Source organism: Rhipicephalus microplus, chromosome 3 (genome assembly GCF_043290135.1).
Source record: "Rhipicephalus microplus isolate Deutch F79 chromosome 3, USDA_Rmic, whole genome shotgun sequence".
NCBI classification, from domain to species: domain Eukaryota; kingdom Metazoa; phylum Arthropoda; class Arachnida; order Ixodida; family Ixodidae; genus Rhipicephalus; species Rhipicephalus microplus.
In genome coordinates this window covers 134,392,005-134,415,441 of record NC_134702.1, presented here as the reverse complement: position 1 = coordinate 134,415,441, position 23,437 = coordinate 134,392,005, and the positions used below count along the sequence as shown (strand labels likewise).

Genomic DNA, 23,437 nt, shown 5'->3' with positions numbered 1-23,437 from the left:
TTTCTCACTTATAATTTTTATTTTTTGTTTATCGATTGATATTTTAAATAGGTTGAGGTGGTGCATTGCTGCCCCCAGCTCTCCGGCATGGTCTAGTGGCTAGGATACCTGGCTCTCACCCAGGAGGCCCGGGTTCGATTCCCGGTGTCGGAAGTCCTTTTTGATTTTTCTCACTTATAATTTTTATTTTTTTGTTTATCGTGTGATATTTTAAGTAGGTTGGGGTGGTGCGCTGCTGCCCCCCAACTCTCCGGCATGGTCTAGTGGCTAGGATACATGGCTCTCACCCAGGAGGCCCGGTTCGATTCCCGGTGTCGGAAGTCCTTTTTGATTTTTCTCACTTATAATTTTATTTTTTTTGTTTATCGTGTGATATTTTAAGTAGGTTGGGGTGGTGCATTGCTGCCCCCAGCTCTCCGGCATGGTCTAGTGGCTAGGATACCTGGCTCTCACCCAGGAGGCCCGGGTTTGATTCCCGGTGTCGGAAGTCCATTTTGATTTTTCTCACTTATAATTTTTATTTTTTTGTTTATCGTGTGATATTTTGAGTAGGTTGGGGTGGTGCATTGCTGCCCCGAGCTCTCCGGCATGGTCTAGTGGCTAGGATACCTGGCTCTCACCCAGGAGGCCCGGGTTCGATTCCCGGTGTCGAAAGTCCTTTTTGATTTTTCTCACTTATAATTTTTATTTTTTGTTTATCGTGTGATATTTTAAATAGGTTGAGCTGTGCATTGCTGCCCCCAGCTCTCCGGCATGGTCTAGTGGCTAGGATACCTGGCTCTCACCCAGGAGGCCCGGGTTCGATTCCCGGTGTCGAAAGTCCTTTTTGATTTTTCTCACTTATAATTTTTATTTTTTGTTTATCGTGTGATATTTTAAATAGGTTGAGGTGTGCATTGCTGCCCCCAGCTCTCCGCATGGTCTAGTGGCTAGGATACCTGGCTCTGACCCAGGAGGCCCGGGTTCGATTCCCGGTGTCGGAAGTCCTTTTTGATTTTTCTCACTTATAATTTTTATTTTTTTTGTTTCTCGTGTGATACTTTAAATAGGATGGGGTGGTGCATTGCTGCCCCCAGCTCTACGGCATGGTCTGAACTTCAAGCAGGTCGTTAAATTGAAGGCTTTGGAACGCTGGAGCGCTATAAGCAGAGAAAAAGGAGCAGAAGAAAAGCTCATGTGCAGAAACCTGGAAAAATTGCTCCTCGAAGAATGTAGAATGCCCGGCATGTTTCTTGAAAATATTCGCGCATTGAAAAGTAAAATTGAGCGGCTCGATGTCGAAAGATACCGCGGTGCTACGGTTCGGGCAAGAGCCGAGCGACTGATAATGGCAGAAGCACCGTCAAAAAGGGCGTTGGGCTCAGAAAAGTTGCATGCGCGACGTAATCAGATAACAGAAATCGAACACGAGGGTGAAGTCAGCGATGTCGCAGATGTTATCGAGCATGCTTTCTTTGAGCACTTCAATGGTTTATTCGCCGCCAGCTCAGTTGATGTCGATCGCTTTAAAAAAGATTTTTTGCCGCTGATGGCAAAGCTTGACAACAATACAAAAGAAATATTGGAGGAACCCATTTCGAAAGAGGAAGTTAACAGTGCTATTGAAAGAATGCGTCCGGGGAAATCGCCTGGCCCTGATGGTCTGACTTCCGCCTTTTATAAGTGTTCCAAGTTAGAAATAACACCAGTCTTAGGCGACGTTTATAATGAGGAGTTCGAGCTGAAAATATTACCCCCGTCCTTTTCATCATCTCACACTGTTCTCATGCCAAAATCGGAAGACCCCGTTGCACTGTGCAGAATAAATTCTTACCGCCCAATCTGCCTCACTAATGGAGATTACAAGATATTCATGAAAATCCTAGCTAAAAAGTTGCAAACAGTCATTACGGAGCTCGTGGGGCCGCATCAGACGTGTGGCATTAAAGGTCGAACTATCCTAACTAACATACACGCAGCCCGAAGCATCCTCGAATGTTGCGACGCTATTGGCGCGCGAGTCGCAATGCTGCAAATCGACCTCGAGAAGGCTTTTGACAGGGTGCCTCGTGAAATTCTGCTGTGCCTCCTAGATTATGTGAATTTAGGGAAAATAATCAAAGAGGAGGTTGCCATGGCGTACCGAGACTGCTCAACGCGGCTAATCGTTAACAAGGTGGTGGGGAAGCGCATTCCAGTCAAGCGTTCGGTCCGTCAGAGTTGTCCTCTCTCACCACTATTGTTTTGTTTGTACATAGAGTCTTTTTGTTTGTCTGTCATAGAGAATGACTGTGTCCGTCGGTTTAAGCTGCACGAGGTTGAAGTCCGGCTGTTGGCTTATGCGGACGATATTTCCATTTTTTGCGCGGACTCTGACAGCATTGCAGATGCTGTCAAATGCATTACTAACATCTGTGCTGCAAGTGGCAGCGCTGTAAACAGGTGAAAATGCCTTGGCTTTTGGCACGGTGACTGGGCTGAAACCCTAGACAGTTTTGCCAGCATAAGGTTCGTTACGACATCGGTGAAATACTTGGGTGCCCCTCTCGAATGCTACAAAGACAGCAACTCGTACTGGAGGAGCAAAGTGGACAACCTGCGGGAAAGAGTGAAAGCGTGGAATGGCTGCAATTGGTCTATGTTTTCTAAAGCCACAATTTGCAACATATTCTTAGTGAGTAAAATTTGGTATATCTTACAAGTCTTACATTGTTCAAGGGTAAACATCCAAAAATTTCACCGTGTGTTTGCTGTCTTTGTGTGGGAATCGTCTTGGGAAAGATCGAGTCGGACCAATTTATTTCTTCGAGTGCGAAATGGAGGACTGGGCTTGTCGCATTTGTTTTTAAGACAGGTAGTCAATGGATTTTGTTTCTTTAGAGACGTCGACAACCCATTCCTTCGCACTGTCTGTCAACTTCGCCTTGGGCAACACTTGCCTAACATGGTTGTATCAACCTGCAGCGTACCTGGTGGTGTTTATGGCTTTCTCCGCGAAGTTGTACTTTCTTGTAGGTTTCTGTCAGTGCAGTTTTCACTTGAATACTTGAGTCAAGTCCGACGAAGAAAGTTGTACAAGGACCTATGTGATGTGTTTTTACCAGTGCCTTTGTATCGGTCCCTTTACAATGTATGCCATGGCCACACTGTACTAAAGCGCGTCAAGGCGATGAAAATATCGCCAGGTTCTAAGAATTTCTTTTTTAAATTACATACCGGTACGCTGACCGTCAAAACCTGGATGGCTGCAAAGGGGTTCTACGTTCCTTGGGGCACGCATTGCATAATATGCAGAAAGGAGGAGACAATTGAGCATGTATTCATTGGCTGCTGGGATGCTATCTTTCTTTGGGACGTGCTCCAGTGCACGATCAAAAAAGACTTCCCCATAAATGCATATGGCATCCGCTATTTGCAAATACAAAGTGACGATGGTACCCCATATGATATGATAATGCTTATGGATCTTCATAGCATTTGGAAATCCAGGATGGCAGCCATGCACTTTGATGTAGATGCACGAGCACCCACCCAGTACTTCAAAGAGTATATAAGAAATTTTGTGGATGAACAAAAGTTGCAGGAATTCCCCCCCAGAATGGTTGCCGCGCGTCGAATTACTATCGACGATAAAAACATTTTAACTGATGCGTGGCCACATCGTTTGAGCCATGGTTTTTACAATATTTTGGATTGTGTTGTGTTATTATCAGTTAATATGTGTATTGTTTATGTGAGCCGAAAACAGGCAATAAAGAAAAAGAAAAGAACGGCATGGTCTAGTGGCTAGGATACCTTGCTCTCACCCAGGAGGCCCGGCTTCGATTCCCGGTGTCGGAAGTCCTTTTTGATTTTTCTCACTTATAATTTTTATTTTTTGTTTCTCGTGTGATATTTTGAATAGGTTGGGGTGGTGCATTGCTGCCCCCAACACTCCGGCATGGTCTAGTGGCTAGGATACCTGGCTCTCACCCAGGAGGCCCGGGTTCGATTCCCGGTGTCGGAAGTCCTTTTTGATTTTTCTCACTTATAATTTTTATTTTTTGTTTATCGTGTGATATTTTAAGTAGGTTGGGGTGGTTCATTGCTGCCCCCAGCTCTCCGGCATGGTCTTGTGGCTAGGATACCTGGCTCTCACCCTGGAGGCCCGGGTTCGATTCCCGGTGTCGGAAGTCCTTTTTGATATTTCTCACTTATAATTTTTGTTTTTTTGTTTATCGTGTGATATTTTAAATAGGTTGAGGTGGTGCATTGCTGCCCCCAGCTCTCCGGCATGGTCTAGTGGCTAGGATACCTGGCTCTCACCCAGGAGGCCCGGGTTCGATTCCCGGTGTCGGAAGTCTTTTTTTATTTTTCTCACCCATATTTTTATTTTTTTGTTTCTCGTGTGATATTTTGAATAGGTTGGGGTGGTGCATTGCTGCCCCCAACTCTCCGGCATGGTCTAGTGGCTAGGATACATGGCTCTCACCCAGGAGGCCCGGGTTCGATTCCCGGTGTCGGAAGTCTTTTTTGATTTTTCTCACTTATATTTTTATTTTTTTGTTTCTCGTGTGATATTTTGAATAGGTTGGGCTGGTGCATTGCTGCCCCACACTCTCCGGCATGGTCTAGTGGCTAGGATACCTGGCTCTCACCCAGGAGGCCCGGGTTCGATTCCCGGTGTCGGAAGTCCTTTTTGATTTTTCTCACTTATAATTTTTATTTTTTGTTTATCGTGTGATATTTTAAGTAGGTTGGGGTGGTTCATTGCTGCCCCCAGCTCTCCGGCATGGTCTTGTGGCTAGGATACCTGGCTCTCACCCTGGAGGCCCGGGTTCGATTCCCGGTGTCGGAAGTCCTTTTTGATATTTCTCACTTATAATTTTTATTTGTTTGTTTCTCGTGTGATATTTTGAATAGGTTGGGGTGGTGCATTGCTGCCCCACACTCTCCGGCATGGTCTAGTGGCTAGGATACCTGGCTTTCACCCAGGAGGCCCGGGTTCGATTCCCGGTGTCGGAAGTCCTTTTTGATTTTTCTCACTTATAATTTTTGTTTTTTTGTTTCTCGTGTGATATTTTGAATAGGTTGGGGTGGTGCATTGCTGCCCCCAGCTCTCCGGCATGGTCTTGTGGCTAGGATACCTGGCTCTCACCCAGGAGGCCCGGGTTCGATTCCCGGTGTCGGAAGTCCTTTTTGATTTTTCTCACTTATAATTTTTATTTGTTTGTTTCTCGTGTGATATTTTGAATAGGTTGGGGTGGTGCATTGCTGCCCCACACTCTCCGGCATGGTCTAGTGGCTAGGATACTTGGGTCTCACCCGGGAGGCCCGGGTTCGATTCCCGGTGTCGGAAGTCCTTTTTGATTTTTCTCACTTATAATTTTTATTTTTTTTTTCTCGTGTGATATTTTGAATAGGTTGGGGTGGTGCATTGCTGCCCCCAACACTCCGGCATGGTCTAGTGGCTAGGATACCTGGCTCTCACCCAGGAGGCCCGGGTTCGATTCCCGGTGTCGGAAGTCTTTTTTGATTTTTCTCACCCATATTTTTATTTTTTTGTTTCTCGTGTGATATTTTGAATAGGTTGGGGTGGTGCATTGCTGCCCCACACTCTCCGGCATGGTCTAGTGGCTTGGATACATGGCTCTCACCCAGGAGGCCCGGGTTCGATTCCCGGTGTCGGAAGTCTTTTTTGATTTTTCTCACTTATATTTTTATTTTTTTGTTTCTCGTGTGATATTTTGAATAGGTTGGGGTGGTGCATTGCTGCCCCACACTCTCCGGCATGGTCTAGTCTACAGAAAGCTTTTGACCGTGTCTCCCATGAAGTATTGTTCAGTGTGTTGGAGCATGTGGGAGTTGGTGACGTAATTTTTGATGGTTTGAAGATGGCATATTCACAGTGTGTAACGCAGTTGATAGTCAATAAGCAGCTCAGTGAAGAAATTGAAATACTAAGTTCTATCAGACAGGGATGCCCGGCCTCAGCATTGTTATTCGCCATCTACCTAGAACCCTTTTGCTTATCAATCATTCAAAACTCAAGTGTGCAAGGCTTTCGGTTACAGAACACGGAGATAAAATTACTCGCATATGCTGACGATGTGGCAGTACTCTGCCAAGATAGACAAAGTATATGTGAAGTCGTTTACATGGCAAATAAATTTTGTGACATGATGGGCAGTGTAATTAACTGGCATAAAACAACTGCCTTTTGGTACGGCAACTGGGATGTGAGGCCTGAGGTATACCTTAACGTAAAATGGGAAAGCAAACCCCTAAAGTACCTCGGTGTACCCTTGGACAGCTATCGCGACAACGCGGATTACTGGAAAGGTGAAGCAGAAACCCTCAGGCAAAAAACAAATGCCTGGGGTGGTCGGGATCTGTCTATATTCGCACGTGCAACTGTGTGCAACATGTTTTTGATATCAAAAATCTGGTATGTCATGCAAGTTATCTGTATGTCACGCGTCAATGTACAGAAGTTTCACAGGATTTTTGCTGTGTTTGTGTGGAAATCACCGTGGGAACGTACAAGCCGGTCTAATTTATTCCAGTCCGTTAGTAATGGCGGACTCGGTTTATGTCATTTATTTATTAGACAAGTTGTCTCTCGGTTTATTTTCCTTCGCGATCAAAGAAACAAATTTCTGCAAACAGTGATAAAAGTAAGGCTGTCATCACGAATCCCAGATTTTGTTGTGTCTACAGACAGTGGTATGTGCCGATATGTGTCTGGTTTTTTGAGAGAAGTTATACAGTCTTTTGAGTTTTTGAAAGTGCGTTTTTCGCTGGAATATCTTGCCACTGTTAGGCGATAAAAACTGTACAGAGATCTCCGTGATGTCTTGTTACCAACACCTTTGTACAGATCTATGTTCAATGGAGGACCCGGACAGGATGTTTTGAAAAGGGTCAAAAAGATGAAAGTAAAAGCAGGGGCAAAAACTTTCTTTTTTAAATTGCATTCCGGGACTCTCCCCGTAAAGCAGTGGCTAGCGGACAAGGGAATCGATGTACCATGGACAACCAATTGTTTACTTTGTAAAACACCTGAGACAATAGACCATGTGTTTATTCATTGCTGGGACGCTGTCTTTCATTGGGACATCCTTCAAAGAACATTGAAAAAAGATCTCCCCATTACAAGCCATGGCATTCGTTTTCTCTGTGTGGATGAGGACGACGGCATACCATACGACATGGTTATGTTAATTAGCCTTCACAGCATCTGGCAGACCACTATGGCTTACCGACATCTTGACCAGAACATACGTCCTGTCCGGGAGAACTTCATTGCAAATATGCGGTATATCACTGAGGTGTATAAACAAGAAGAAGAACCTCCCAGCTGGCTGACAATGTTAGAGGAATTGTGCAACCTGAAAAAATTTTAATGTGAGCACTTCGGATCAAATATTGGTCCAAGTGTATTTTATCATTCATGTTTATGTGTGAACACCTGTACAGAAAAACAGGTAATAAAGAAAAAAAAAAAATCCGGCATGGTCTAGTGGCTAGGATACCTGGCTCTCACCCAGGAGGCCCGGGTTCGATTCCCGGTGTCGGAAGTCCTTTTTGATTTTTCTCACTTATAATTTTTATTTTTTTGTTTCTCGTGTGATATTTTGAATAGGTTGGGCTGGTGCATTGCTGCCCCACACTCTCCGGCATGGTCTAGTGGCTAGGATACTTGGGTCTCACCCAGGTGGCCCGGGTTCGATTCCCGGTGCCGGAAATCCTCTTTGATTTTTCTCACTTATAATTTTTATTTTTTGTTTCTCGTGTGATATTTTGAATAGGTTGGGGTGGTGCATTGCTGCCCCCAACACTCCGGCATGGTCTAGTGGCTAGGATACCTCGCTCTCACCCAGGAGGCCTGGGTTCGATTCCCGGTGTCGGAAGTCTTTTTTGATTTTTCTCACTTATATTTTTATTTTTTTGTTTCTCGTGTGATATTTTGAATAGGTTGGGCTGGTGCATTGCTGCCCCACACTCTCCGGCATGGTCTAGTGGCTAGGATACCTGGCTCTAACCCAGGAGGCCCGGGTTCGATTCCCGGTGTCGGAAGTCCTTTTTGACTTTTCTCACTTATAATTTTTATTTTTTTGTTTCTCGTGTGATATTTTGAATAGGTTGGGCTGGTGCATTGCTGCCCCACACTCTCCGGCATGGTCTAGTGGCTAGGATACTTGGGTCTCACCCAGGAGGCCCGGGTTCGATTCCCGGTGTCGGAAATCCTCTTTGATTTTTCTCACTTATAATTTCTATTTTTTGTTTCTCGTGTGATATTTTGAATAGGTTGGGGTGGTGCATTGCTGCCCCCAACACTCCGGCATGGTCTAGTGGCTAGGATACCTGGCTCTCACCCAGGAGGCCCGGGTTCGATTCCCGGTGTCGGAAGTCTTTTTTGATTTTTTCACTTATATTTTTATTTTTTTTGTTTCTCGTGTGATATTTTGAATAGGTTGGGGTGGTGCATTGCTGCCCCCAACTCTCCGGCATGGTCTAGTGGCTAGGATACATGGCTCTCACCCAGGAGGCCCGGGTTCGATTCCCGGTGTCGGAAGTCCTTTTTGATTTTTAATTTTTATTTTTTTGTTTCTCGTGTGATATTTTGAATTGGTTGGGGTGGTGCATTGCTCCCCCCAACTCTTCGGCATGGTCTAGTGGCTAGGATACCTGGCTCTCACCCAGGAGGCCAGGGTTCGATTCCTAGTGTCGGAAGTGCTTTTTTCAATTTTCTCGCTTATAATTTTTATATTTTGTTTTTTGTGTGATATTTTAAATAAGTTGGGGCGGTGCAGTGCTGCTCCCAGTTATCCGGCATGGTCTAGCACGTTTAGACAGAGCGTACATACCACTGGACCTTATTATGTGCTGTGATGAATATGCTGTTACACCAGTGTCTTTCAGCGACCACTGTATGATTAGTTTCACACTTGGCGCTAAAGACAGGACTCCGAAATTTAACTATCCCGGCTGCGGCGGCTGAATTTCCGATGGAGGCGGAACTGTTGTAGGCCCGTGTGCTCAGATTTGGGTGCACGTTAAAGAACCCCAGGTGGTCGAAATTTCCGGAGCCCTCCACTACGGCGTCTCTCATAATCATATGGTGGTTTTGGGGCGTTAAACCCCACATATCTATCTATCTATCCGAAATTTAACTGGCACTTGTGGAAACTAAACAGCCATATCTTGAAAGATTAATCTTATGGTAAAGATGTAACCGAAGCCCTCACGAAACTCTACGGTAATCAAAAAGATGACTGGGAAAGTTGGAATTTTTCAAACAAGAGGTTAAAATGAATGCGATAGATTGACCTACAAAAAATAAATTCGAGAAGAAACAGGCGGAAAGGAACCTGCGAAGGCAATTACAAGTGCTCTTGCAGGAAGAAACTGTGAAACCCCGCTCCTTTACCAATGAAATAACAGATACTAAAACAAACTGGAGATTTGAGATAAAGAGAAGAACAAAGGCGCTATAACAAGAGCTAGAAGTGAAAAACTTTGGATAGGTGAGACACCCACAAAACGAGCCTTGGGTGATGAAAAAAAATACGCACAAAGAAATGAAATCAGAGAAATAGTACGCAATGACAGACTGACGAATGAAAAAGGTCAGATAATGGAGGCGTTTGTGGACCATTACCGCAATCTGGTCGGAAAACGAGTACTGATGGCCACGGGTTTTAGTGATGTCTTTCTTGATACGATGCCCAAGCTTGAAGCCGATACACGAGAAATATTAGGGGCTCCTATCAGCGTACAGGAAATAAAAAAAAAAGCTATTGATGGCCTAACTACAGGCAAGACGCCCGGCCCAGATGGAATCGGGGCGGAGTTTTATAAAGTTTATAAAGGAGACGTGGCAGTTGCGCTATACGAAGTTATAGTAGAACCATACAAAAAGAAAAAACTGCCACGCTATTTCACGCAGGCGCATACTGCCTTGATTCTGAAGACAGATGATACCAGCAAACTTCAATCATAGGTCATAGCGACCTATCAGTCTTTTTTACACTGATTATAAAATATTCATGAAGGTTTTAGCCAGGAGAATTCAGAACACCATTGAAAAGATTGTAGGGACACACCAGACATGCGGCATAAAGGGTCGCAGCATCACAACGAACACACATATAGTAAGAAGTGTACTAGAGATTTGTGACGCCTTTGAAGAACGAATAGCAATCATGCAGATAGATTTACAGAAAGCTTTTGACCGTGTCTCCCATGAAGTATTGTTCAGTGTGTTGAAGCATGTGGGAGTTAGTGACGTAATTTTTGATGGTTTGAAGATGGCATATTCACAGTGTGTAACGCAGTTGATAGTGAATAAGCAGCTCAGGGAAGAATTTGAAATACTAAGTTCTATCAGACAGGGATGCCCGGTCTCAGCAGTGTTATTCGTCATCTACCTAGAACCATTTTGCTTATCAATCCTTCAAAACTCAAGTGTGCAAGGCTTTCGGTTACAGAACACGGAGATAAAATTACTCGCATATGCTGACGATGTGGCAGTACTCTGCCAAGATAGACAAAGTTTGGCGGCAGTGCGCATCGACTTCACATCGCTTGATACTGTATATTTTTCCATGCATCCTGTTTGAAGTGTGTACAGCGAAACAGCCCTTAGAAGCGGAAAAAGAATCGGATCCGTCGGTTGCCGGCCACATCAGCTGTTGGTGGTGAAAGCAAGGCATACTACTCCTGCGCATGTCACGTGGCTTCTTGACCCTGCACATATAAACCGAACATCCATCGGGTGATCTTCAGTTTGGCGGCAGTGCGCATCGACTTCACATCGCTTGATACTGTATATTTTTCCATGCAGGTGAACGTTGTTCCACTTGCGATAGAATTATAAGCGTTTTAACTTTTTGCACTGTTGCCAAACTATTGTGTTTCGTGTTTCTTGACATGACGAAGGATATCAACAAAGCGCTTGAGGATTTTAAGAGAGAAATTCGGGCCGAGCTCCGTGGTTTCAAACAGAGCGTGTATCACTGTAGTGATACACTGTAGTGATAATATCAATTTGCTCTCGCAAGAACTTAAGGCTTTGTGCGAGGAACTAGTAATAACACGGAAAGCTAACGAGAAACTAGTGACAGAAAATCGACAGCTACAAATAAAAGTGGAAGAGCTTGAGCAATATACCCGTGCTAACAACCTTGAAATTAAAGGTGCGCCAAATGAAGGAGAGCCATTTGAGATTGTGAAAAAATTGTGTGCTGCAGTCCAGAAACCGGTCACGAAATCTAATATTGACACCTGTCATAGGATGCGCATATCTAAAAAAGGAACTAGGAGCATTGTTGTACGTTTTGTGCGACGCTACAAGCGGAATGCTGTTCTCATGAAAGCTAGCAAAGTGAGGCCCTCGGCTAGAGAAATTGGTCTCAAGATCACAGCACCAATCTTTGTAGATGAAAACTTAACCGGTCAAGGTAAACAGTTGCTTGGTGCTGCAGTGGCAAAGAAACGGGAAGTTGGTTGGCGATTCGTCTGGACGGAAGGAGGGAAAATCTTCGCGCGAAAATCGGAGACATCGGAGAGACTCGGAATCTGTTGTCGGGAAGATATAGATAAGATGCATTAGTGAATGAACTCTGAGTACTTGGGCTGTTTTTAATTACCCCAGGATGGCCAATGTTTCAGATTGTCAATATTATGACCAAGATATTCTCTTGTGCATCTTCAAAGTGTTGTCTGAACAGCTTGCTGCATTTCATCTAAATTCTCGCAGCATTAGAAACAAAACGGATGGCATCAGCCTGTTCCTCAACCGTTTTGAGAGTAAATTTCTTGTTTTGTGTTTTACGGAATCTTGGCGGACTCCGAAAGATAGCCCACCACAGTTCGCGAGTTATGTTCATAATGACATTGTTCGTTCTTCGAATCGGGGTGGTGGGATCAGTATGTATGTTAAAGATACCCTCATTCATGACGTTATCGACGACTTGACCTGTATCACGCCTCATATAGAGTGTCTTACAATGTGTGTGCAAAATGTAATAGTTGCAGCTGTTTACCGACCTCCCACTAGGTATAAGTCTGAATTTTTTTATTTTTATAGAAAAGCTTCTGCGCAAACTCCATGTGATGCGTAGTCCATTCCTTATCATGGTGATGTAAACGTTGACATGCTCAGTGGGGATGCATCATGTGAGCAGCTAAAAGCTATTCTAGACTCGTTTTCCTGTTACAATGTCATCACACAGCCTACACGTCTTACCACCCAAAAGGCCACTTTGCTCGATGTAAATATCACAGACGCCCCCAGTCAAACTTGCACCAGTGGTATATTATCACTTGATGTAAGCGATCACCTGCCTATCTTCACATTTTTGCCGCTTGATAGTGACAGGCGCGACTCAAGCGAAAAGCCGTGTTATCGTAGAATGAACTTGGATCAGCTTAACGAATTTTATCATGCGCTGGAAACCACACAGCGGAACTTCGTTTACGCAGAAAAAGACCCTGATAAAGCATACAGTCTTTTCAATGAGGCACTTAAGGTTATCTATGACCGACATTTCCCACTTGTTCCGTTCCGCAGGAAGAAAAAAATTCGCAAGCCTTGGGTTAGTCGATGTTTGTACAAAAGAATAAAACATAAAAACAGAATGTATCATGCATTTGTACAGGCACGTGACGCTGCTCTTTTATCGAATTTAAAAGATACCGTAATAAGTTAAACGCCGATTTGAAAAAGGCTAGGACCTGCTACTATCAAACGCTTTTTGCTACTATACTTAATGAACCCAGAAAGCTGTGGAACGAAGTAAATAATTTATCAAACAACTTGAAAGTAAAACGTCGTATTAACATTGCAGCTTTTGCCCATGGCAAAACGGAATTGGAAGCACTCACAGAAATGAATGAATACTTTACGATTGTGGGTGAATTTCAAACAAATCTCAGTTCTGAAAGTTGTCATGTTACTACACATAAACGCAAAAGGTTGCTACACTCAATTAGTTTATTCCCTACAAGTCCACAAGAGGTAGAAAAATTAGTAGGAAACATTAAAAACAATGTTTAGGCAGGAATCGATGAGCTAAGTGCCTTACCCATTAAATACGTTGCGGCTCTTATATCTTTACCATTAACATATATTATTAACAGAATGCTTGAAACTGGAATCTTCCCCTCAGATCTGAAGCTTGCTCGCATATGCCCGATACATAAGGGAGGTGCTGTTGGTGATATAAGTAATTACAGACCCATTTCGGTGCTACCTGTGTTATCTAAAGTATTTGAAAATGTCATCAACACGCGTCTTGTTAATTTCATAAATAAGCACCAAATCATAAACGATGCACAATACGGTTTCCAGAAAAAGAAAAGCACTGAGCTAGCTCTGTTACATGTAAAGGATGAAATACTACATGACATTGAAAACAAACTCTCCAGTGTAGGTCTTTTCATTGATCTGAGAAAAGTGTTCGATTGCGTTAATCACGACATTCTGCTACTGAAACCTAATGACCATGGCATTCGCGGCATCGCCCTAGATCTTTTAAATTATCTTTCTTGCAGAAAGCAGTGTGTCAAAATTGTAAATGTCACCTCCCCTACAACCACGATAAAACAAGGAGTGCCCCAGGGGTTGATTCTGGAACCCTTGTTATTTATATTGTACGTTAATGACTTATTTAATATTCCTAACTCTCCCAAGTTAGTAAGGTACGCTGACATCACCAATTTCTTTTTTTCAGCGCACACACTTACTAAGCTTCAGAAAGTGATAAACGAATGTCTTGTTCAGTTGGATGGTTGGTTTCACGCTGATAAACTATCCCTAAATAAAAGGAAATCTAATTACGTCATCTTTAAGCCCGTTATTAAGCCCTGTGACACAGAGCTTACGCTAACGTATCAGGGCACCGTCTTAGAGCGCGTAAAATGTCAGAAATTTTTAGGCGTATGGTTTGAAGAAAGCATGTCCTGGAATACACACATCAAGAAACTCACTTCAGAGCTAAGCAGAGCCGTCGGTATAATATTTAAACTATCCCATTTAATTCCTTTACATCTAAAAAAGGCGATATATTACACGCATTTCTACTGCCGTTTATCTTATTTCACACTTGTTTGGGGTACCACAACAACTACTAATTACTACAAACTGGAAACAATGCAAAAGAAAGTGCTCACACTTTTCGAGAACTATTTTGGTGAGCCAAAAGACTTACCCACAAATCCTTTAATGTTAAGTATAATTTGCTTAAAGCAACCAAATTATACGATTATAAACTCCTCCTGCACATACAGAAACATGATCTAATAGACATGGCACATGCAACATCAAGACGTTATCCACTACGTAATACACAGATACCAATACCAAGAACACGTACGAACTATGGAAAGTCAGCCCTCACTTATCAGACACCTGCGCTAATAAATCGTGTATCTTCACAAATAAATTTTGATATCCCATTCCATAGATTTAAAAAACAAATAAGACTTTTCCTATTAAATGACTGTGCAGCCGTTACAGCATAACCTCATTAACTGTCACTGCACCACTGTTCTTGCTTTGCATTTTTTTATACGTTCGAACGTTTGCATTTTCAATATGTGCAGTTGTCCTAGTTATATGGGTGCATTTTAATTTCTTATGCATTTCCCTGTTACATTCATTTCGCTGTATCTGTGGATTTTTGTTGTACCTCCTTATATTCACTTTGCTATGTACCGATGCTATTATATCTTATCAAGTTGTATAAGTTGTATCATGTCGTGTTAGTTATACGTTTTTATTCGCTGCTGCCTGTACGGTCCCCCAGGTCCCTTCAAGCTGTTTTCCAACAGCTTTTTTGCCTGGGGAACCCCCAACTTTTTGTGTTGGAAATAAACCCAAACCCAATCAGGGTGGTTTGGATCGCAAATCTTAATCTAAAAAAATGTGAAGTCGTTTACATGCCAAATAAATTTTGTGACATGACGGGCAGTGTAATAACTGGCATAAAACAACTGCCTTTTGGTATACGGCAATTGGGATGTGAGGCCCGAGGTATACCTTAACGTAAAGTGGGAAAGCAAACACCTAAATTACCTCGGTGTACCCTTGGACAGCTATCGCGACAACGCGGATTACTGGAAAGGTGAAGCAGAAACCCTAAGGCAAAAAACAAATGCCTGGGGTGGTCGGGATCTGTCTATATTCGCACGTGCGACTGTATGCAGCATGTTTTTGATATCGAAAATCTGGTATGTCATGCAAGTTATGTGTATGTCACGCGTCAGTGTACAGAAGCTTTCCAGGATTTTTGCTGTGTTTGTGTGGAAATCGCCGTGGGAACGTACAAGCTGGTCTAATTTATTCCAGTCCGTTAGCAATGGCGGACTTGGTTTATGTCATTTATTTAATAGACAAAATGTCTCTCGGTTTATTTTCCTTCGCGATCAGAGAAACAAAATTTTGCAAACAGTGATAAAAGTAAGGCTGTCATCACGCATCCCAGATTTTGTTGTGTCTACAAACAGTGATATGTGCCGATATGTGACTGGTTTTTTGAGAGAAGTTAAACAGTCTTTTGAGTTTTTGAAAGTGCGCTTTTCGCTGGAATATCTTGCCACTGTTAAGTGAAAAAATCTGTACAGGGATCTCCGTTATGTCTTGTTCCCAACACCTTTGTACAGATCTATGTTCAATAGAGGACCCGGACAGGACGTTTTGTAAAGGGTCAAAAGGATGAAAGTAAAAGCAGGGGCAAAAACTTTCTTTTTTAAATTGCATTACGGGACTCTCCCCGTAAAGCAGTGGCTAGTGGACAAGGGAATATATGTACCATGGACAACCAATTGTTTACTTTGTAGAACACCTGAGACAATAGACCATGTGTTTATTCATTGCTGGGACGCTGTCTTTCATTGGGACATCCTTCAAAGAACATTGAAAAAAGATCTCTCCATTACAAGCCATGACATTCGTTTTCTCTGTGTGGATGAGGACGACGGCATACCATACGACATGGTTATGTTAATTAGCCTTCACAGCATCTGGCAGACAACAATGGCTTACAGACATCTTGACCAGAACATACGTCCTGTCCGGGACAACTTCGTTGCAAATATGCGGTATATCACCCAGGTGTATAAACAAGAAGAAGAACCTCCCAGCTGGCTAACAATGCTAGAGGAGTTGTGCAACCTGAAAAAATTTTAATGTGAGCACTTTGGATCAAATATTGGTCCAAGTGTATTTTATCATTCAGGTTTCTGTGTGAACACCTGTACAGAAAAACAGGTAATAAAGAAAAAAAATCCGGCATGGTCTAGTGGCTAGGATACCTGGCTCTCACCCAGGAGGCCCGGGTTCGATTCCCGGTGTCGGAAGTACTTTTTGATTTTTCTCACTTATAATTTTTATTTCTGTATCTCGTGTGATATAATAAATAAGTTGGGGTGGTGCATTGCTGCTCCCAGCTCTTCGGCATGGTCTAGTGATTCTTCTTCTGGCAGCGCAGCGAACGGTCGCAGAATCATGTGCTCCAACGGAGCGGCGTTAGCGGCCCGTGCCGGCCGCGGAAACAGGTTTGATGGCACTGAAGATAAAGACAACGAGATCGTGCTGCCTACGTTGCCCACTGGCCGTGTTTTATTGAACAAGTTTTTGCACGGTGACGTGCGTGAACGTCCCTACAGGGTTGAGGACTTCATAGACGCCCTCGCGACGGTTGGTGTGCTACCCAACGTCGTCGTCTTAGGGGCATACTAGATAAATCACGTCTGGGCCGTCACTCTCACCAGCGGATAAGTGACCAAGAAACTGGCCGCGCTGAAAGAATAAAAGGTAAAGGGCCGCCGGTGCATATTTTTTGATCCCGAGGATCAATAAGTCCAGCTCCGCCTGCATTGAATGCTCTACGGCGTCCAGGATGAAGACATTAGGACAGCCTTCGCCGCGTTCGGCAACATCATTGAAGTCACGCGAGAACGTTGGCGTGTTCTAGTCATGAGGGAGAAGGGCTCGACCACGAGAAGCGTCTTCCTAAAGCTAAAACCGGGAACAAAGGTGGATGACATGCCCCACCAGGCGCGTGTCGCCGGCGAATTCGCCCTCGTTGTCGTTCCCGGGTGGGCGATGCAGTGTTTGCGTTGCCACGGCACGGGCCATGTACGTCGAGATTGCAGGGTGCCCCGGTGCTCGAAGTGCAGGCGTTAAGGACACGCGGACGCGGAATGCGTTCGCACTTACGCGTCGGCTACCGGGCTCCTTAGGGCAGACGAGCACGACGAGTTTATGGACGTCGTCGAGGCTGAAGAGGCTGCTCAGGGAACTGGCGAGACGACCGAACAGGAGGTATCACCAGCGTCGTCATCGCTTGCCGGCCGTGACTCTTCGAGTGTGGGGGTTCCGGGGGCCAGTCCAGCTCACAGTGAATTGTCCCGGACAAGGAAAAGACCGGCAGCAAAGCAAGCTCTACCTTTAGTTTAGGGAGGGGACACCAGGAAGGTTGCCTCTAGGAACACCCGTAAGAGCGTCGGGCGACTCCACTGCGACTCCCGAGGTGACGGGGGAGGCCACGGAGAGCTCAGCAGCCCACAAGGTCGATGAGCTTAGAAGTCTGAACGAGCAACAGCACGAGAAGAGCGGCGCACCTTCATCAACCAGCGTGGCCGCTCCGAAGTGGCCCCACCCCCAGGCGAGCGATGGTGGTGCTGAGACGACAGTGTCGGGTGCCGAGGAACCTCCCGCCAAAACTGCCCAAGGACGGCGACCTTCTCTTCGGCCACGCCCGAACCTGACCGCCGACAAGCGAGTCGGCAATGTGGAGAACGGGGGACAAGTACCCGCAGTTCCACCGGATGGCAATGCCAGCGATGGCGCCGTCTAACCTTGTGCTACACGCGAGAGGTAAGCGCCATGCTGCAGGTCTCTCTGCTTTTCGTTAAAATGACGCCTGTCTTTCCATTCAAAGTCGCTACCATTAATGTTAGGGGTCTGGCAGCGAAAAGGAAGCAAAGCCAGCTTTACAGACAAGTAACGGAAAAAGACATAGACATTCTGGCGGTGCAAGAAACGAAAGTTGACGGCGATGAAGAAACCGGCAGCATGGTGCAACGTTTCGCGTTTAGGTTTTTTATAGTTGTTAGCCACGCAGTGGGCACATCGGCTGGCTGCATACTTTTTGTTAAGAGGCTGTTGGGGCTTCAGGTGAATGCCCATTTTTCTTGTTCGGCTGGCCGATGTGCTTCGCTCGACTTTTCTCTGAACAACTCCAAGGGGCGGGTCGTGTGCGTGTACGCACCCAACAAGGTGGAAGAAAGGGCCTTCTTCTTTCACGGCCTGGAACAGCAGCTAAGTGAAGGAAAGCAGTTAATATTACTGGGTGATTTTAACTGTGTTCTCAGCAAATACGACAAGACGAGCACTCGAAGTTTCAGAGACAAGAGCATGGTTGTGTTGTCGCGGGTCGTCGAGAACTTGGACCTTGAGGACGTTGCCGAATGTGTTAAATGTAAAAGTGCCCTGAAGTACACGCGATTGTAGGGCTCATGCTATGCGAGACTCGATCGCATTTACGTAACGATCGACATACTTCCACACTGTTCCAGTTATGAAGAAGTACCGGTGTCATTTTCGGACCACTGCTTAGTCCAGTGCTCTGTTGGAACTGTTAAGCGAACCAATTCTTTCTCGTGGGACGCCTGGAAATTAAAGAGTAAACTAATCAAAGACGCAGAATTTAATTGTTATGTAACGGAGGCAATTAGTAATATAGACGCCAGCAAAAGCCTGCATATCTGGCAGCAGTGGGAAATCTGAAAAACAACTTTAAAATTGAAAGCCATTGACTGGGCCACGCGCATTCGCTTTGACGAGAAAAGAAAAGAGACAGAATTGAAAGCGCTTCTCCAGCAGTTAATAAAGCAAGAATGCCGAGCCCCCGGTAAATGGAATGAAGACATCAGAAAAATAAAGCAAAAGTTAGAACTGATGGACGAACAGCGTTATCGGGGTGCGCTCGTGAGAGCAAGGGCGGAAGATGCCACGGCAGGCGAAACACCGTCCAAACGCGCACTTGGACTGGAAAAATCGCGCGCCGAAAAGAACCAGATACGGGAGATAGAGTGGGGTGGTTCCGTAGCAACTGACACTGACGGTATCGCGACAGCCTTTACGGAACACTATCGTAAGGTGTTCGCGTTGCACGCGACCGACTGTGATACCTTCAAGGAAAAAGTTTTGCCTGTCTTACCCGTCTTGACGATGACAGAAGAAAGAATTTGGAAAGTAAAATAACAGTTGCCGAGGTAGAGGAAGCTATAAACAAATTAAATCCGGGAAAGTCACCAAGACCAGACGGCTTCACTGCTGCATTTTACAAAGAGTTTAAAGACGCAATCGGTCCTCTTTTGACAGTTATATTCAATGAAGCGTATATTCAACGAAGTTATATTCAACGAAGGAGCGGTGGTACGCGCATATGCAGAAAGACTGATGTAGCGAGGTTCCTACAAAACGTGCAGTGACAGATGAAAAGAGCTACACGACAAGAAACGAAATAAGGGCGATAGAATACAAAAATGAAGTCGCCACAGATAAATCAGAGATTGAGCACGTGTTTGTGGAATATTTTCAAGAGCTGTTGGGGGGTGTCAGATGGGACACAAGTACGTATAGTCGGCATTCCTTGTCACTTATGCGGAAGCTTGAAGATGACCTAAAAGCGAGATTAGAAGCACCCATATCGGTCAGAGAAATCGAAATTACGATTGAAAAAATGAAGAACGGTAAAACACCTGGTCCAGATGGACTAGGTGTAGCATTCTATAATAAATTTAATAATCTTGTGGCAGAAGCTTTGTGGCATGTGTTAGACGAGGCATACGAAAAGAAAGAGTTACCAATATCTTTTCGAAGAACACACATCGTGTTAATCCCGAAAACTGAAGATCATAGGAAACAGCTGTCCGTCACATCCTTCAGACCAATAACCCTAGCGAATGTTGACTACAAAATATCCATGGGTGTTTTGGCCAGGCGAATCCAAACCGTGAATAAAGAAATAGTCGGACGACATCAAACCTGTGGCATAAAAGGCAGAACAATTATGACGAACATTCATATTGCCCGAAATATGTTAGAATACTGCGATGAGTTTGACTGCAAAGTAGCTATGCTACAAATCGATCTCGAGAAGGCATTTGACCGCGTGAACCATGATGTACTTATCAGCATTCTTGACTATGTCAACATAAGGTCTGTGGTGTTGGAAGGGGTCCGAATGGCGTACACGGAATGCACTACGAGAATTGTAATAAACAAACAGCTTAGTGATAATATACAAGTCTTATCGAGCGTAAAACAAAGTTTCAAAGTTTCAAAGTTTATTTGCAGGAAAGAAAAAAAAATACAAAAACTTCCCTGCGGGAGGCAAAGACTAAAGGCTAAATAGCCTGACGAGGTCTTGACCTCCTGATACAGTCTGCATCAGTGCCATATTACACATATTCACACATCAGTAACATACATATACAAATAAGTGACATACATATACAAAACATACATATACATAAGTAACATACATATACAAAACAAGAATGTCATGCATCAGCACTGCTTTTTGCTATCTATTTAGAACCTCTATGCCCGAAAGTGCTACAGAATGATCAGGTGCGGGGGTTTCACTTGATGTCTGCAGAGGTCGAAATGCTTAGTTACGCCGACGATATTGGTGTGTTCTGCCAAGACAGGGAGAGTATCAAAGAAGCACTAAATGATGTGAAGTTCTTCTGTGGATTGCACCGATAGTAGAGTCAACTGCAGTAAATGTCTTGTAATATGGCACGAAAACTCGCAAAACACACAATCAACATTTGAAAGCGTTACATGGAAGGTTATACCTGACAAGTACTTAGGGGTACCTCTCCAACACTACAGGGACATGACAGAGTATTGCAAAGAAGAAACGGAGCAACTAAGAGACAAAACAAAAGAAAAGGGATGTGGGCGTGATTTTTCAGTGTTCACGAGGTCAACAGTAAGCAACATATTTCTTTTTTCACGACTATGGTATGATTTACAAGTGCTATTCATGTCGCGTGTGGCTGTGCACAAGCTATATACACAGAGTGATCGCAGTGTTTATCTGGGCGTCCACGTGGGAAAGGACAAGCCGAACAAATCTGTTCCGTTCTGGGAAAGGTGGGGGCTTGGTCTTGTACACTTATTCCTCGAGGTAGATAGTAGCTAGGTTTGTTTTTTACGAGATCAAGATTATCGTTTTTTGAGAACGTTGATACATGCGCGGCTGTCCCATTTTTTGCCTGATTTTATTGCAACCACAGTCAATGGGGTCACAAGAAGACCTGAGGGGTACATGAAAGAAGTGATTGCTGCTTTGGAAATATTGAGAGTGTGATTTTCGATGGAGTATATCTCTGGGGTTTCGCGAAAGAGACTGTACAGGGACCTTGTAGAAACCATGTTGCCAGAGCTTCTGTATAGAACATTGTACCCTAACGTGCCCGGGGTTAACTCCTTGAAGAGAGTGAAGAAGATGCCAATTAGGCCATCAATGAAGACATTCTTTTTCAAACTTCACAGCGGCACACTCCCTACAAATCCTTGGCTCCGAGAAAAAGGAACGTTCGTCCCCTCAGTGGATCGCATTATCTGCAGAAAACGTGAGACAGTTGACCACATATTTCTAGACTGTACTGATGCAGTCTTTCTCTGGGACATCCTTCAAAAGACTTTGAAGAAAGACCTGCCAGTTACACTTTATGGCATCCGTTTTCTGCCTGTCATAAACGGAGGCGGTGTGCCCTAAGATATGTTCATAGTATTGCTTCTTCACAGTGTGAGGCGAACAACGTACGTCAAGTCAGTCAAGCAATCTACAATGACGTAGGGGCCTGTGTACTGCGGTAAAAACTTCTGACATAAACTAGGTTTTCGTTGGGGGGTCTACAACCACACGAATTCACCTTTGCGGAATGAAATGGCGTCATGGCGTTGATCGTATCGTTGGTTGGAGCGATCTTGTGATGCCAGTGTTCGCCAGCGAGCAATTTGGCGGGCTTCTTCAGCCCGGCACAATGTTTCGGCCACGGACTCATCGGTATAGAGCTTAAATGGGAGGATTGTATCAATGGAGCTGCGTGGTGATCGAGCGTAGAGCAGGTAGAAGGGCGTGAAGTCCGTGGTCTCGTGCTTCGCTGTATTTTATGTATAAGTAAGAAATCGTAAGATCTCATCCCAGTTTTTGTGATTGGACGCGACGTACATTGCGAGCATGTTAGTAAGAGTTCGATTGGTACGTTCTACAAGACCATTTGTCTGGGGATAATATGGTGTCGAATGTCTGAACTGTGAAGTGCAGAGCGAAGCAATTCTTCCACAGCATCCGCGATGAATTGGCGACCACGGTCACTGATGATTACTTGAGGTCGACCATGGCGAAGAACAACGGAACGTAACAAAAAGGCAGTGACGCCATCAGCTGTAGAAGATGGCATCGCAGCGGTTTCGGCGTATCTGGTAAGGTGGTCGACGTACACTATTATCCAGCGGTTGTTGTTCGAAGATCGCGGAAACGGGCCCAGTAGTTCGATGCCCATTTGCTCGAGAGGCGTAGTAGGCGGTTCTACGGGATGAAGAAGGCCTTTCGGTGCACTGGTAGGTCGTTTGTAGCGCTGGCAATTCTCGCAGCTCGAGACGTATTGTTTCGTAAAATCTCGCATTCGGGGCCAGTAAAAACGCTGCTTCACTCGATGCAGGGTGTGTTACAAAGCAGTAACGAAGTCCTTGGGCCAGCTGCCCCCAAGCGTGCCTTCCCGTCATCTCGGGCATTCTTTTGTGGGGTGCGGGTTGTCACCTGCACCGGCTGTATTTGTCTCGGCTGTGCGCTTCGCCTGCGGGGCAGTGGCTACGGGCGGGCCCCTCTGGAATGTGCGGAAGGCCGGTTGTGTGCTACAGGAGCGACTGCCGTGAATTTCTCCAGCGTGGTCGCCTCCAGGTCCCCGCACCTGTGACACGTCCGTCTGCCACGTGCGTCTGCCACGTGCGTGAAAAGATACTTGTCTTGTGTTGTGCTCTCCATGAGTGGTTGGTTCCCCGAAGTGACATTCCACCCCTATCTTCGGAACTGCACGGCGAGGCAGCGCGAGCAGCCCGCCAGAAGGAAACAGGAGAGTGTCGCGAGAAGAGTCGTCGTTCGGACGTTACTGTCCAACATGTTGCAAATAAACGTCTTGTTAAGTTTTCCTTTACGCCTGTCCCTCTGCCTCAGCTCTCTAGAGTTCTGAACGTCCCCGTGGCCTGCGGAATGACGACCACCGCCCAGCTCCATGCTACCTACTGGGTCCGCTGCGGCCACCGACGCGGCTCGTAACAACTGGATGGCAGTGACGGGATTCTGCTCACGCCAAGTCGCAACAAGCTCGGGCCAGCATCGGGATCGTCTCCGCTGAGATCATGGCTGCAGGGGGCGGTGAGTGC

The 23,437-nt window shown here is 45.0% G+C and overlaps 23 non-coding genes across 23 annotated transcripts; all 23 read left to right on the top strand.

Moving 5' to 3' along the window:
* Nucleotides 1-81: 81 nt before the first annotated feature.
* TRNAE-CUC (transfer RNA glutamic acid (anticodon CUC)) lies at nt 82-153 on the top strand. The gene has a single exon. It is a non-coding gene; the product is annotated as a tRNA-Glu (tRNA).
* Nucleotides 154-415: 262 nt separating this feature from the next.
* On the top strand, nt 416-487 carry TRNAE-CUC (transfer RNA glutamic acid (anticodon CUC)). The gene has a single exon. It is a non-coding gene; the product is annotated as a tRNA-Glu (tRNA).
* Nucleotides 488-582: 95 nt separating this feature from the next.
* Nucleotides 583-654, top strand: TRNAE-CUC (transfer RNA glutamic acid (anticodon CUC)). The gene has a single exon. It is a non-coding gene; the product is annotated as a tRNA-Glu (tRNA).
* A 93-nt stretch (nt 655-747) lies between these two features.
* On the top strand, nt 748-819 carry TRNAE-CUC (transfer RNA glutamic acid (anticodon CUC)). The gene has a single exon. It is a non-coding gene; the product is annotated as a tRNA-Glu (tRNA).
* A 93-nt stretch (nt 820-912) lies between these two features.
* TRNAQ-CUG (transfer RNA glutamic acid (anticodon CUC)) lies at nt 913-983 on the top strand. The gene has a single exon. It is a non-coding gene; the product is annotated as a tRNA-Gln (tRNA).
* A 2,930-nt stretch (nt 984-3,913) lies between these two features.
* Nucleotides 3,914-3,985, top strand: TRNAE-CUC (transfer RNA glutamic acid (anticodon CUC)). The gene has a single exon. It is a non-coding gene; the product is annotated as a tRNA-Glu (tRNA).
* Nucleotides 3,986-4,079: 94 nt separating this feature from the next.
* TRNAE-CUC (transfer RNA glutamic acid (anticodon CUC)) lies at nt 4,080-4,151 on the top strand. The gene has a single exon. It is a non-coding gene; the product is annotated as a tRNA-Glu (tRNA).
* Nucleotides 4,152-4,246: 95 nt separating this feature from the next.
* Nucleotides 4,247-4,318, top strand: TRNAE-CUC (transfer RNA glutamine (anticodon CUG)). Its single transcript has one exon. It is a non-coding gene; the product is annotated as a tRNA-Glu (tRNA).
* A 94-nt stretch (nt 4,319-4,412) lies between these two features.
* Nucleotides 4,413-4,484, top strand: TRNAE-CUC (transfer RNA glutamic acid (anticodon CUC)). The gene has a single exon. It is a non-coding gene; the product is annotated as a tRNA-Glu (tRNA).
* Nucleotides 4,485-4,578: 94 nt separating this feature from the next.
* TRNAE-CUC (transfer RNA glutamic acid (anticodon CUC)) lies at nt 4,579-4,650 on the top strand. Its single transcript has one exon. It is a non-coding gene; the product is annotated as a tRNA-Glu (tRNA).
* Nucleotides 4,651-4,744: 94 nt separating this feature from the next.
* TRNAE-CUC (transfer RNA glutamic acid (anticodon CUC)) lies at nt 4,745-4,816 on the top strand. Its single transcript has one exon. It is a non-coding gene; the product is annotated as a tRNA-Glu (tRNA).
* A 95-nt stretch (nt 4,817-4,911) lies between these two features.
* On the top strand, nt 4,912-4,983 carry TRNAE-UUC (transfer RNA glutamic acid (anticodon UUC)). The gene has a single exon. It is a non-coding gene; the product is annotated as a tRNA-Glu (tRNA).
* Nucleotides 4,984-5,078: 95 nt separating this feature from the next.
* TRNAE-CUC (transfer RNA glutamic acid (anticodon CUC)) lies at nt 5,079-5,150 on the top strand. Its single transcript has one exon. It is a non-coding gene; the product is annotated as a tRNA-Glu (tRNA).
* Nucleotides 5,151-5,245: 95 nt separating this feature from the next.
* On the top strand, nt 5,246-5,317 carry TRNAE-CUC (transfer RNA glutamic acid (anticodon CUC)). The gene has a single exon. It is a non-coding gene; the product is annotated as a tRNA-Glu (tRNA).
* Nucleotides 5,318-5,411: 94 nt separating this feature from the next.
* On the top strand, nt 5,412-5,483 carry TRNAE-CUC (transfer RNA glutamic acid (anticodon CUC)). The gene has a single exon. It is a non-coding gene; the product is annotated as a tRNA-Glu (tRNA).
* A 94-nt stretch (nt 5,484-5,577) lies between these two features.
* On the top strand, nt 5,578-5,649 carry TRNAE-CUC (transfer RNA glutamic acid (anticodon CUC)). Its single transcript has one exon. It is a non-coding gene; the product is annotated as a tRNA-Glu (tRNA).
* Nucleotides 5,650-7,466: 1,817 nt separating this feature from the next.
* On the top strand, nt 7,467-7,538 carry TRNAE-CUC (transfer RNA glutamic acid (anticodon CUC)). Its single transcript has one exon. It is a non-coding gene; the product is annotated as a tRNA-Glu (tRNA).
* Nucleotides 7,539-7,633: 95 nt separating this feature from the next.
* TRNAE-CUC (transfer RNA glutamic acid (anticodon CUC)) lies at nt 7,634-7,705 on the top strand. Its single transcript has one exon. It is a non-coding gene; the product is annotated as a tRNA-Glu (tRNA).
* Nucleotides 7,706-7,799: 94 nt separating this feature from the next.
* TRNAE-CUC (transfer RNA glutamic acid (anticodon CUC)) lies at nt 7,800-7,871 on the top strand. Its single transcript has one exon. It is a non-coding gene; the product is annotated as a tRNA-Glu (tRNA).
* Nucleotides 7,872-8,132: 261 nt separating this feature from the next.
* Nucleotides 8,133-8,204, top strand: TRNAE-CUC (transfer RNA glutamic acid (anticodon CUC)). Its single transcript has one exon. It is a non-coding gene; the product is annotated as a tRNA-Glu (tRNA).
* A 94-nt stretch (nt 8,205-8,298) lies between these two features.
* Nucleotides 8,299-8,370, top strand: TRNAE-CUC (transfer RNA glutamic acid (anticodon CUC)). The gene has a single exon. It is a non-coding gene; the product is annotated as a tRNA-Glu (tRNA).
* Nucleotides 8,371-8,464: 94 nt separating this feature from the next.
* TRNAE-CUC (transfer RNA glutamic acid (anticodon CUC)) lies at nt 8,465-8,536 on the top strand. Its single transcript has one exon. It is a non-coding gene; the product is annotated as a tRNA-Glu (tRNA).
* A 7,715-nt stretch (nt 8,537-16,251) lies between these two features.
* On the top strand, nt 16,252-16,323 carry TRNAE-CUC (transfer RNA glutamic acid (anticodon CUC)). The gene has a single exon. It is a non-coding gene; the product is annotated as a tRNA-Glu (tRNA).
* The last annotated feature ends 7,114 nt before the right edge of the window (nt 16,324-23,437 follow it).